Source organism: Schistocerca serialis, chromosome 1 (genome assembly GCF_023864345.2).
Source record: "Schistocerca serialis cubense isolate TAMUIC-IGC-003099 chromosome 1, iqSchSeri2.2, whole genome shotgun sequence".
Classification (NCBI taxonomy): Eukaryota; Metazoa; Arthropoda; class Insecta; order Orthoptera; family Acrididae; genus Schistocerca; species Schistocerca serialis.
The window spans coordinates 1,064,197,282-1,064,210,141 of NC_064638.1; positions in this window are offsets into that span (position 1 = coordinate 1,064,197,282).

Genomic DNA, 12,860 nt, shown 5'->3' on the forward strand with positions numbered 1-12,860 from the left:
AGATCGTCAAATCCTGTGAACGTGTCTTGATTTTCTTCAGTCTTGTTTCCATTGTCAACCACAATCCCATAACTGCCTCTCTGGTACCTTTACCTTTCCTAAAGCTGAACTGATCGTCTGTAACAGATCCTCAATATTCTTTTCTATTCTTCTATGTATTATTCTTGTAGCACCTTAGATGCAGGAGCTGTTAAGCTGATTGTGCGACAATTCTCGCACTTGTCGGCTCGTGCAATATTAGGAATTGTGTGGATGATGTTTTTCCGAAAGTCTGATGGTATATCATCAGTCTTACACATTCTACGTGAATAATCGTTTGTTGCCACTTCCCCCAATGATTTTAGAAATTCCTATGTAATTTTAGCTGTCCCTTCTGCCTTATTTGATTTTAAGTCTTCTAGTGCGCTTCCAAATTTTGTGTCTAATAATGGATTCTCTATCTCTTTCCTTTTTCTTCTGCTTTCAGGTCATCAGGTAAGTCCTCCCCTCGTAGATGCCCTCAGTGTACACTTTCCACATACCCACTCTCTCCTCTGGATTTAACAGTGGAATTTCCATTGCACTCTTAATATTACCGCTTTTTGTTTTAATTTCACCGAAGGTTGTTTTGGTGTTTCTGTATACTGACTCAGTCCTTTCGACAATAATTCCTTTTTCGATTTCTTCACTTTTTTCATGTAGCCATTTAGCCTTAGCTACCCCGCATTTTCTATTTATTCCATTCCTAAGTGACTTGTATTTCTGTATGCCTGAATTTCCCCGAACATTTTTGTACTTCCTTCTTTCGTCCATCAACTGAAGTATCCCTTCTGTTATCCATGGTTTCTTTGCAGTTACCATCCTTGTACTTGAGGTTTTCTTTCCAACTTCTGTGACTGCTCTTTTTGGATATCCGTCCCTCTTCAACTGAACTGCCTATTGAGCTATTCATTATTGCACTGTTTATAGCCTCTGAGAACTTCAAGCATATCTCTTAATTCCTCAGTACATCCGTATCCGATTTATTTTCACAGTGATTCTTCCTAGGTAGCCTCTTAAACTTCAATCTACTTTTCATCATTACCAAATTGTGACCTGTGTCTGTATCTGCCCTGGGTATGCCCTACAATCCAATAACTGATTTTGGAATCTCTGTCACACCATAAAGTCACGTATCTGAAATATTCCTGTATCTGTCACTCTTTTCCAAGTTCACCCCCTCCTCTTGTGATACCTGAACACAGTTTTCGCTGTTATCATCTGAAACTTATTGCAAACTTACTTAGTATTTCTCCTCTCTCATTCCTTCTATCAAGCCAATATTCTTCAATAGCCCTTCCTTTTATTCCTTCTCCTACAACCATATTCCAATCCCCCATGGGTATTAGATTTTCATCTCCCTTTATGTACTGAATTAACCGTTCAATATCTTCATATACTTTCTCTTTCTTTTAATTTTCTGCTTGCGACATCGGCATGTATACCTGAACTACTGGTGTAGGTGTTGTTTTGCTGTCGATATTGAAAGGTATAGGTGTTCGTTCTTTTTGCGTACTATACGAGATTGGAATAATAGAGAATTGTGAAAGTGGTTCGATGAACTCTCTGCCAGGCACTTAAATGTGATTTCCCGAGTGTCCATGTAGAAGTAGATGTAGATGCAGATGATGAGACCTGTTCGCAGTAACTCACTTTCTCATCTATTCAAAATGAATCCTACTCCCATTATAACACTTTCTGCTGCTGTTGATATTACCCTATACTTATCTTACCAAAAATCCTTGTCTTCTTTCCATTTCACTTGACTGATGCCCACTATATCTAGAGTGAGTCTTAACATTTTCCTTTGTATATTTTGCAGCTTACCTACCACGCACATATTTCTGACATTCCACAGCCTGACTCGTAGAGTGTCATTCTTTTGTTGGACCCATGGTGAATGCTGTTTTAAATTAGAGAACAGTTTATTGTATTTTCTTTATTTATTTATTGTTTCTTTTATATGTATACAGTGTGTCTGAAAAAGAACTCCCTAGTTTTAAGTATAAATTTAATGGAGAAATTAACGAAACGTTACATCAATGAGTACATATTATGAACGACAATTCCTTGAAGTTTTGTTTAATGTTAGAAGACTTCAACGTACAATCCATTTGTTGCCCTGCACACGTCGAGACAATACTCCACTTCTCACCATGTATTCACCAACATTTCAGATGTAACTGTCCCTACCGCTGCAACGATTCTTTCCCGTATATGATTGATGTCACTGATCTTTTCACTGTGCTCAATATTTTTTGTGTGGACCCAAAAGAAAAAGTCCAGTGGAGTTAAGTCTGGAATTTGTGGTGGCCAAGGTATTGGGCTAGCCCTTCCTACGTAACAGTTGCAATTCGTAGGCACACAGCTAAAGTCTTTTCGCACATCATACACAGTACCTTTAGGCACTCGTAATTGTAGACTATGTCTGGTCAATGACTTCTTTGGGCTCCGAACAAACGAAACACGGATCTGTTCAACAATATCTTCAAAAGTTCTTGGTCTACCTGTTGATCTTGCTCTTAAAACACCACCGGTTTCCTTGAAAGACTTTAGCTAGTGATAGGTAGTTTTTTGCTGTAGGTTGTTCACCACAATACTAATGTCTAAACTTACGTTGAACAGTTATAACTGACTCAGTTTTCACAAGCCAAATAACACACTTCGCTTTCTGTTGCGGAGTACACATTGTTGCTGAGTTGCTCTGCACTGCACAGCATGCGCGTCTGGACTGAACTGAGGGAACAGAGGAAAAAAACAGCGCTGGTGCTGTCTCAAGGTCAAGCAGACCTGTCAACTGCAGGGGATCCATACTTGGAGAGTTGATGAATCAAACACCACAAACTAGAATAGTGTATGTCACTTTGTACAGATTCTAGGACACATTAAAACTAGGGAGTTCTTTTTTAAACACCCTGTATCCTGGCTGTGCTCAGTAAGAATACACTTTCTTAACGGCTTACGGTCCACAAACAACTGGGACATGACAAGAGCCAGAAACAAAAAACGGAGAAATAAAGAGGAAACAATAGAAAGTATCATTTGGGAGACGTGACACGCTCTTCTTCGAGGGTGTCTCCCGTTCACTGGCCGGGTCTAGGCGGTTTCAGTGTACCGCTCCCAGTAAGGGTGTTGGGAAATGACGGCATGTCGAATGTCGGGTACTCACCACCAGAGTGCTGCGGAGGGTTGGGGGGTCGTCAATTGCCCTAGTCCATAAGTGCTTATTCTGAGGGGTATAAGTGATTGATAAATAAAGAAAATAGTATTCCTGAAATTCTGCTTGGATGATGCATGCAACATGCATTCATCAATACAGAATTATGTTACGAAATATTTCGCCACACAGCTCAGACGTCTCCTCGACTCAGGAAGGAATTATAAGAGCAATACACCAACTCGACAAACTGATCCTTGTCAGACAGTCTCCCACAAGTCCTTGATTCTACTACTACCTATACACTAGAAACTTGTAGAGATGCGAGAAATTAGAAGACATAAACAGTAACTTTAAAACTGATGAACGTCGTACAAAGCAAAAGAAAAGTTCTATATTCAGTCAGTAAAGACATTATTTCTTGCAACATTCACTACAAATAATGCTATACAAATTTACAGTAATCCTCCATATAAGATAAAAAAATTATTTAATCATTCTCATTTTTTAATAGAGCCCTAGGAGCATTCTTGTGAGATTACTGCTTTTATTCATGTGCATAATTTGTAGAACATGTGAATTATATCTTCTAGATATCTAGATATCAAGTTACACTATGTGATCAAAAGTATCCGGACACCACCAAAAACATACGTTTTCCATATTATGTGCACTGCCACCCGCTGCCAGGTACTCCATATCAGCGATCTCAGTAGTCATTAGACATTGTAAGAGATCAGTATGGGGCGCTCCGCGGAACTCACGAACATGGTCAGGTGATTGCGTGTCAGTTGTGTCATACGTCTGTACACGAGATTTACACATTCCTAAACATCCCTAGGTCCTCTGTTTCCGGTGTGACAGTGAAGTAGAAACGTCAAGGGACACGTACAGCACAAAAGCGTACAGGCCGACCTCGTCTGTTGACTGACAGAGACCGCCGACATTTGAAGATGGTTGTAATGCCTAACACTCAGACATATATCCAGACCATCACACAGGATTTCCAAAATGCATCAGGATCCACTGCAAGTACTATGACAGTTAGGCGGGAGGTGAGAAAACTTGGATTTCATAGTCGAGGAGCTGCTCATAAGCCACACATCACTCCGGTAAAATCCGAACGACGCCTCGCTTGGTCTAAGGCGCGTAAACATTGGACGATTGAACAGTGGAAAAACGTTGTGGTGATCCGATGGCAGGGTGTGGGTAAGGCGAATGCCCGGTGAACGTCATCTGCCAGTGTGTGTAGTACCAACAGTAAAATTCGGAGGTGGTGTTATGGTGTGGTCGTGTTTTTCATGCAACCCTTGTTGTTTTGCATGGCACTATCACAGCATTGGCCTACATTGATGTTTTAAGCATCTTCTTACTTCCCACTGTTGAAGAGCAATCGGGAATGGCGACTGCATCTTTCAACACGATCGAGCATCTGTTCATAATGCTCGGCCTGTGGCGGAGTGGTTACATGACAAAAACATCCCTGTAATGGACTGGCCTGCGCAGTCCCGACCTGAATGCTATAGAACACCTTAGGGATGTTTTGGAAAGCCGACTTCGTGCCAGACCTGACCGACCGACATCGATACCTCTCCTGTGTGCGGCACTCCGTGAAGAATGGGCTCTGTTCCCCAAGAAACCATTCAGCACCTGATTGAACGTATGCCTGCGAGAGTGGAAGCTGTCATCAAGGTCATTGTCATTGAATTCCATCATTACGGATGGAGGGCACCACGAACTTATAAGTCGTTTTCAGCCAGGTGTCCGGCTACTTTTGATCACATTGTGTATCAAAAAGTCACTTACTTTTCTTTTAATGTGACTCACCAGTTTCACAACTTAGATACTTGCTTATGAGAAACTCACGTGAGCCGTACATTCTGTCAGTCACTTTGTGATGGCGTTTGTGCCCTAGGAACCAACTGTGTTCTTTAGTGTCAGGTCGGACAACAAACAGCGGGAGTATCATCATGCCCTTCAAGCAGAGTATCTTGCACTTCCAACAATACGCTGCAAAAAATATGATATGAAACAAGGAGAGCAAAAAAGCTTTACCTTTTTATCATAGACCTAACCCAAGAAGAAGGAAATCGAAGGCTACACAGGCACAGATATGTGAAACAACACTTTAAAGATGTAATGTGTGAAACAATATTAGAGAGATGAAGGAAATTCGTGGAGATTAACCTAAAGAAGATTGTGTGATGAACACCATAAAAATAGTTAGTGAGAAGATACATTTAGTAACAGTTCTCTATACATACATGTATAAGGGGCAGTCAAAAAGTTCCCATTTGGGCGCGTTGTTGCAGATTATACGCAACTTAGTGCGACTCCGGTGCGGGTGTATAAGCACCAACATGTAGGCAACAGTTCACTGTGGCATTCGTATCTTTCCGACGTGCGTGCTGTAAACATGGAATCCTGAGATAAGGCGACATTATTACCAAATGCGTTCAAACAGGACAAATGTGGCATTCTTTTCTTGGGTACTGGAAGGCACTCACTGGAAACAACCATCGGACACTGAAGAATGTGTGTATAGTAAAACGTCTGTCGAAAACCACTGTTGTGGAATGGTGCGCAACAAGGGGTACTGGTGCTTCATGATAATCCACGTACCTATATCGCAAATATCGTGACGCAGAAGTTGCTCCAAGTCAAGTATGAGACGCTCGAGCACTCGCCTATAATCTTGATCTCACCCCGTGCAATTATCGCGCCTTCGGTCCCCTAGGAAAGGTCTCGAACGGGTTGACGATTCCTGTGGGATAAGGATTTGCTGCAGGCAATTACGGACTTTTTCGCGCAGCGAGTGACAGTGTTTTAAGAAACGGGTATCTGGTGCGTAGGTGGGATGAATGGCCCATGCCACGACGATTTTGCTGGACTGTATGGGCTTCGAACGGAACCTTTTTGATCGCTCCTTAGGTAATAATGAGACATTTAAAAGAAATTGGGAACAGTCATCTGCCTTGATGGAAGCACTGGTGCTTTTAGATGCAGAAGAAGGTGATGGACGTGTTCGGAGCAAACCACGAACGAGGTTATGAACGGAATATGAAAACGATAATCTTGTAAAATTTGAAATTTTCCCGGCGAATCAACTGTTCAAAAAGATTTCGGGCTTGCAGCCGGTAGTCGTAAACTTCATTGCACGATATTTCGGCTGGACAACTGCCAGATATTCAGGTGAACCGAACGAGGACTGACGAAGACGCTCTCCGCTCCAGCTTATATAGTGCGCTGATAGTACTGCCGCGCATGCGTTGCAGTCGCGGAGACAGAAGGACCACACCTCGCAGCGACAGCGCCCTCGCTGGTGGAACTGCAATACTCAGCTGCCGTCGGTATTGTCGCTGGCGCAGCTATCGAAGTCTTCTGGCGTCTTCGTCTCGAGCAAATTTCTGACATGACGGGATTCCATGCGTTATTCAATTGGTAACCACTGTCACGGTTCATTAGATTTCCCGCAATGCGTATTTCAACGGATTCTTTGATAGTGTCCGTTAGAAATACAATGTTCCGCAACTGCAGACTTACTGGGTTGCAGTAGGCGAGTACAACATTGATGTGCTGAACAACGCTCTTCCACTGTACACGTTGTCTGTCCTATATAGGACATACCACACTGACACGGTATTTTGTAAATTCCCGCCTTTCGCAGTAACAAATCATCCTTCACCGATCCCAGCAAATCAGAAATTTTAGAAGGCGGACGAAAAAACCACTTTCACATGAAAATTATTAAGAATCCTCGCTATCTTGAAGGAGATATTTCCAACGATGGGAAGAAAAGCAAGGAACTTGGCGGGCGCGTTCTCCTCTTTATCCATTTTGCGGTTCCTGGCTCTAGTTGAGAAGGCCCTGTTAATTTGCCGGGTCGAGTACCCATTGTCTGTGAACACCGTCCTCAAATGTGCAAGTTCCTTAGGGAAATTCACTGCATCCGACACCGTATGTGCCCTGTGCACAAGGGTTTTAAGAACACTCATGGTCTGGGATGGGTGATGGCAACTTGAAGAATACAAATACAAATCAGTGTGAGTGGGCTTACGATAGACAGTATGTCCCACCGTGCCGTCACTCTTCCGTTTAACTAAAACATCCGGGAATGGAAGGCAGCCATCTTTCTCTAGTTCCATAGTAAATCGAATATTCTCATGGATGGAGTTAAGATGATGAAAAAACTCCATTAACTGTTCTTCTCCGTGAGGCCACACTATGAAAGTGTCATCGACGTATCTCCAAAAAGCAGATGGTTTACAAACCGCTGATTCAAGTGCTCTCTCCTCAAAATCCTCCATTAAAAGGTTAGCCACCAGAGGAGACAGAGGGCTGCCCATGGCGACACCGTCAGACTGTTCAAAATATTCCTGGTTAAACATAAAATAAGTTGAGGAAAGAGCATGTCGAAACAAAGCAGTAATGTCCGATTCAAACTGTTGACCAATTAGAATCAAGGAATCCGTAAGAGGTACTTTTGTGAAAGGGGAAACTACATCAAAACTCACTAGAAGATCCGAACTACTTATGTGGAGAGCCGCCAGTCTGTTGATAAAATCAGCAAAGTTCCGTATATGATGTGTACATGTGCAAAAAATGGTCTCAGCAATGAAGTTAGATGTTTGGCTAAATCATATGTGGGTGCGTCAATATTACTCACTATAGTCCGTAAAGGCAGACCTTCTTTGTGCACTTTAGGAAGACCATACAATCTCGGTGGTACGCTGCCATGTGGTCATTACCGCTTGATGGTCTGTGGAGCTAGCGAGGAAGAGGCCTCAAGCCCGAAATCTTTTTGAACGATAATCTTGTTTTCATTCTTTCACGCGAGATAAATTCGATAAATAATTTTACACCTAAAAAATCTTAACACTCCAGGATGAGATGGGGTTCCTTCCGAAGAAATTTAAGCCTAAAATGACGAAACAGACATCTGGTTGTGTGACCAATAAGAGTGACTCCTGCAGGGAAGGAGTCTGCATCTTGGAAGAGTGGTGAGTTTATGATTATCTTTAGAAAGCTAGAGAAGGATTCAACGGGTCCCTACTCCCACAGGTCCCTTTGTCTCATGAACATTCCGGGGGAGACATTCAAGAAGTTATTATGCAAAAGTTGCAAGGACGTGGAGCACTACATGGTACGTGTTGGAACAGTGCTTCCGTTCGCTTTATTTCAACAAAAATGCTAGTTACAAGTCTGGAGCAGACTCAAACTTCTGGCTGACTGCGGTCTCTCGAAAAATGAACACTGTGACGAGATACAGATCTGTGAATAAAGACCAAGTCCGTCGTACTGTTATAAAATATCCAGACAGATTCCACGTCAAACATAGGTCAAGCTCGCAGCATAGGCCGTTAGCAAAAGGTCATTGTGTTGTATGTATGTAGACCGAGTACGATACTAGGTTTTTGCCACTGTACGGGCAGCCTTATCCAGCTCCTGAGACCACTGGATCACGCTACGTGACGTGACATGTTGGAGGAGGGCGTGTCTCCTCTTCGCTGGTGTGTGCTCACTGCCTTTTGCGCGTATGTGACGCCATCAGTTACGGGAGTTAGTAAACAGTCTCGCTTTATGAGTCACTGGTTAACAGCAGCGGTGGCGGACTAGGAGGGGGGCGGAGGGGGGGACGCCTTCCTGGGCTTCTGGTCCCTGGCGGGGGGGGGGGGGGGGGGAGGGGGCTCCAAATCCCGAGGGACTTGAGACTTTGAGCACCCCCCCCCCTTCCTAGACCAGACGATTTTTAAGCAAATCCTAAAGAAGGCTAAAATATGTTCAGTAAGTAAGAAACAGATTCGAGATCGAGGCCCCAAATGTACGCAAAATGTATGCAAAATATAAAAATATGTAGCTACTTACCTATTATCAGGCCATAGCAATTGTCAATAAGTGGCTTCCGAAATTTTAAAATTTTGGATAAACGTCGAATGAAAATTAAAAACTGTAGAATTATCGTTATCTGCGAGACACAGTTGTTCCACATGAAACGTTTTTCAACACCTTTGCTATCTAATCAGGTTTGCTATAACTGAGGTGTTGAGATCAAAAAAGGGACTTGTCACTCGAGATAGTTCTGAGATATGGAGTAGTATTGTCCCCAAACCTCATAGTTACTCCCACATGCTCGTCAGGAAGAGTACAATCTTTCAGCAAAACCTGCGACCATGAAATAATGGCCAATAATACAAAATGGTAATAGAAAATGGCTGACGTATCACCTTTCTTAATAAAACGGCAGCCATCTTATCATAAATACGTGTAATTAAAAAGAATAGTATATTTTCAAGCAAGTTATTATTTTTAATCATTTCGGTATGTTCATATACGTTTCCATTATTTATATAGACATTCATAATCAAACAACACATATCAAAATATACAGTATAGTGGAAGATAATACCCTTTTTTGGTGCCTCGGGTTGTGATATAGAAGTTAGTTATGAAGTAACTCTGTTTATATTGACAGACACGTACAAGGGTAAGTCAATTATTATCCGCAAAGTAGTTACAAAATTTTATTTTAATCAAAAAGGAAACTTATAAGACCATCATTTTTCGACATAGTCTCCTTGCGTTTCAACGCACTCGCTCCATCGTTGTACAAGCTTCCTGATTCTCTCATAAAAGGTTTTCGGTTGAGCTGTGACCCAGGAATGCACCGCTTCTTTCAATGCTTCGTCCGAGGCAAATCGACGACCCCTTAACGCCTGTTTGAGTGGACCAAACAAGTGACAGTCAGAAGGACCAAGATTGGGACTATATGTAGCATGATCCAGTACTTCAAATCTGAGTTTCTGGAGCGTTTCAGCAGTGTGGGCACAGTATGCGTACGGGCAATGTCGTGCAGCAACACAACACCTTTTGACAGCAATCCACGGTGTTTGCTTCGAAATGCAGGCTTTTTCCCCACGGTGTTCCAGTACTGGACCTTGTGCGTCCCAAGAAAACCGTAAGCATCAGTTTTCCTCCAGACGGTTGGGTCTTGAACTTTTTCTGGCATGGCGAATTTGGATGTTTCCATTCCATACTCTGCCGTTCACTCTCCGGCTCGTAATGATGGATCCATGTTTCGTCACGATTAATGATCCTGTCTAAGAAGTTGTCGCCTTCGTTTCATAGCGATCCAAATGTTTTTTGCACATGTCCAAGCGCGTTTGTTTATGCAACTGTGGGAGTTGTTTTGGGACCCATCTTGCACAAGCTTTATGAAACCCAAGTCTGCTGTTGATGATATCGTAGGCAGAACCGTAACTAATTTGCAGACGATGTGTCACTTCGTCAATAGTTAATCGTCTGTCTAAGAGAATCATTTCACGTGACCGCTCAATGGTTTCTTCAATTGTGGCGGTAAACAGTTGTTTGGCTCCTTCATCGTGCATAACACTTGTGCGACCATTTCGGAATTTTCCAATCCATTCGTAGACACATTGTTGTGGCAAAACACTGTTCCCGTACTGTATCGAAAGTCTTCGATGAATTTCGGCCCCTGATACACCTTCCGACCACAAAAAAAAACAAATCACAGAACGTTGCCCTTCTTTGGTGCAAATAGACAGCAGAGCAGCCATGATTAACAGCACGGCAGCGATAACGAAACTAGCCTAGCAGCTTGAAAATTGCAACTGTATAACAACAACTAAACAAAGCATGCGTCATCAACGTAAGACGACAGTACTACCAAAATAAACAAAAATATAACTTAATTGCGCATACTAATTGACTTACCTTCGTATCTTCATAAGCTGTTCCAAACCTCACTTCCAGATTCATTGTCTTCCGCTTGAGCAATCACTTTATTAATGGCTGACTTCTATATATCAACAAAACAGTCACGAAACTTCTAAGGGATAACATCAATCATGCGTGAAACATCCTGTAGTTTCTCAGGTCTCAGAGGATGAGGTCCACGTATGCTCTCGGCACGTTATGAACGTGAGGGACTATCTCAGTCTTAACAAGAGGAAATTCATATTTCACCATTCCACTACTATTTGGTGAAACAGAGACGCATTTTGACTGAACTGTATACTCAAATACTTTGTTCACTGCATCCCGCTACACCTCAAGTTCTTTCACGTAATAATGGGACATATCTCTGTACAGGTCCTCTTTCTGCACGAAACGAAATTTCAATACTGGTTTCGACAGAGAAAAAATCACAGAATAAGTCTCATTTTAGAACCAACAGATGCGGAATCATGTCAGAATAACAACTACAGCAATAACTCACATATTCCAAAAGTGATGACAAATCTCCGTTTTGATCTGAATGCCTCAATTAATACAGTTTAAAAGTACGTGCATAAGTGCAGTGGAGAGCTTAACAGTGACTTATCAATTTTTTAACTAAAATATTACACTCTAAAAATTACTTTTTTTGAAGGTTGCACGTAATTCTTAAGTAATTTATTTTAGGAATATGAAAATCCACCTATATGAACTAGGGGATATATCAAAAAGTACTGAACAGCAACGAAAAGAAGAGTCGGATACTGCTTTGTGCAGGACTCAATGTCATGACAACGCCGCGCCAGTGTCAGGTGTACGTGGAAGAGTAGAAGGAAAAATCCGAGAAGTGAATCCAAAAGCTCTGTTCAGTCCCTGTTCTAAACATTCCTTAAATCTTTGTGGAGTTCATGAATTCTCTCGTGTTTTACAACGGTATAGAGATTTTACAACGGTACAGAAGTTATATTCATTCTTCTCGTCTTCTACATATGGATAGGAATTACTTGTGGAGACAGCAGGAAAGAGTTTGAAACGATTGTCTGATACCAGCTGGAGTGATCATTACAATTTGGTTTAAGTCATAAAGGAAAACATGGAAACAATTTGATCACAAGGGAAGATATCCAAGATGAACCCTGATACTAGGTCTGCAGCAACGGTTCTCCTTCCAGCTACATATGATTTTACCTTTTTGACCTACATCAACTTTTCGCTCATGACACTGAAGGAAGTAAAAGTCCAACAGTATCTATCGTCTCCAAAACTTACAGCGGATAAAGGACTCGCCAAATTAACAACTCCCCACTCTGCAATAATAGACAATGCTGTTACTTTTGGCACTAACAAATCCAGTGAATTTTCAGACTCCAGAAAAGAGCCATAAGAATAGTAACAAAAAGATCTGTTCAAGACACTGGGGATTTTAACTGGGCCATGTGAATACATTTACCAGTCAGTTGTACACATCAAAAATAACATTGGTAATTACTGCACAAACAGCTCTGTCCATGACCATGGAACAAGAGCTAGACTCAACTTACATTTACCTAGAAAAAATAAACATTTATTTATTTATTTAATTTTTTTTGCATAGAGTCAACAAAATGATGACTACTACAAAATTCAAAACAGCATTTCCTACCAAGGAATAAAACTGTATAATAAATTACCAAAAGACATTAAAGAAATTCAAAAATACACTTATTTAAAAAGACAGCTAAAAAGTACCAGTAAAGCAATACATTATATACATTGAAGGATTACTTAGGTAAAACAGAGTAGGGGTATGGTAACAAAAAGTTATACAAATAAATAATAATAATGATTATAAAACATCCAACATTCCACATAACACCTTCACACTATTTTTTTTCCTTATTTTTTCCTTTACTAGAAATACTTACCCCCAAGTTATGCATAACACAGTACTGATACCTCTTCCTCTTTCTCA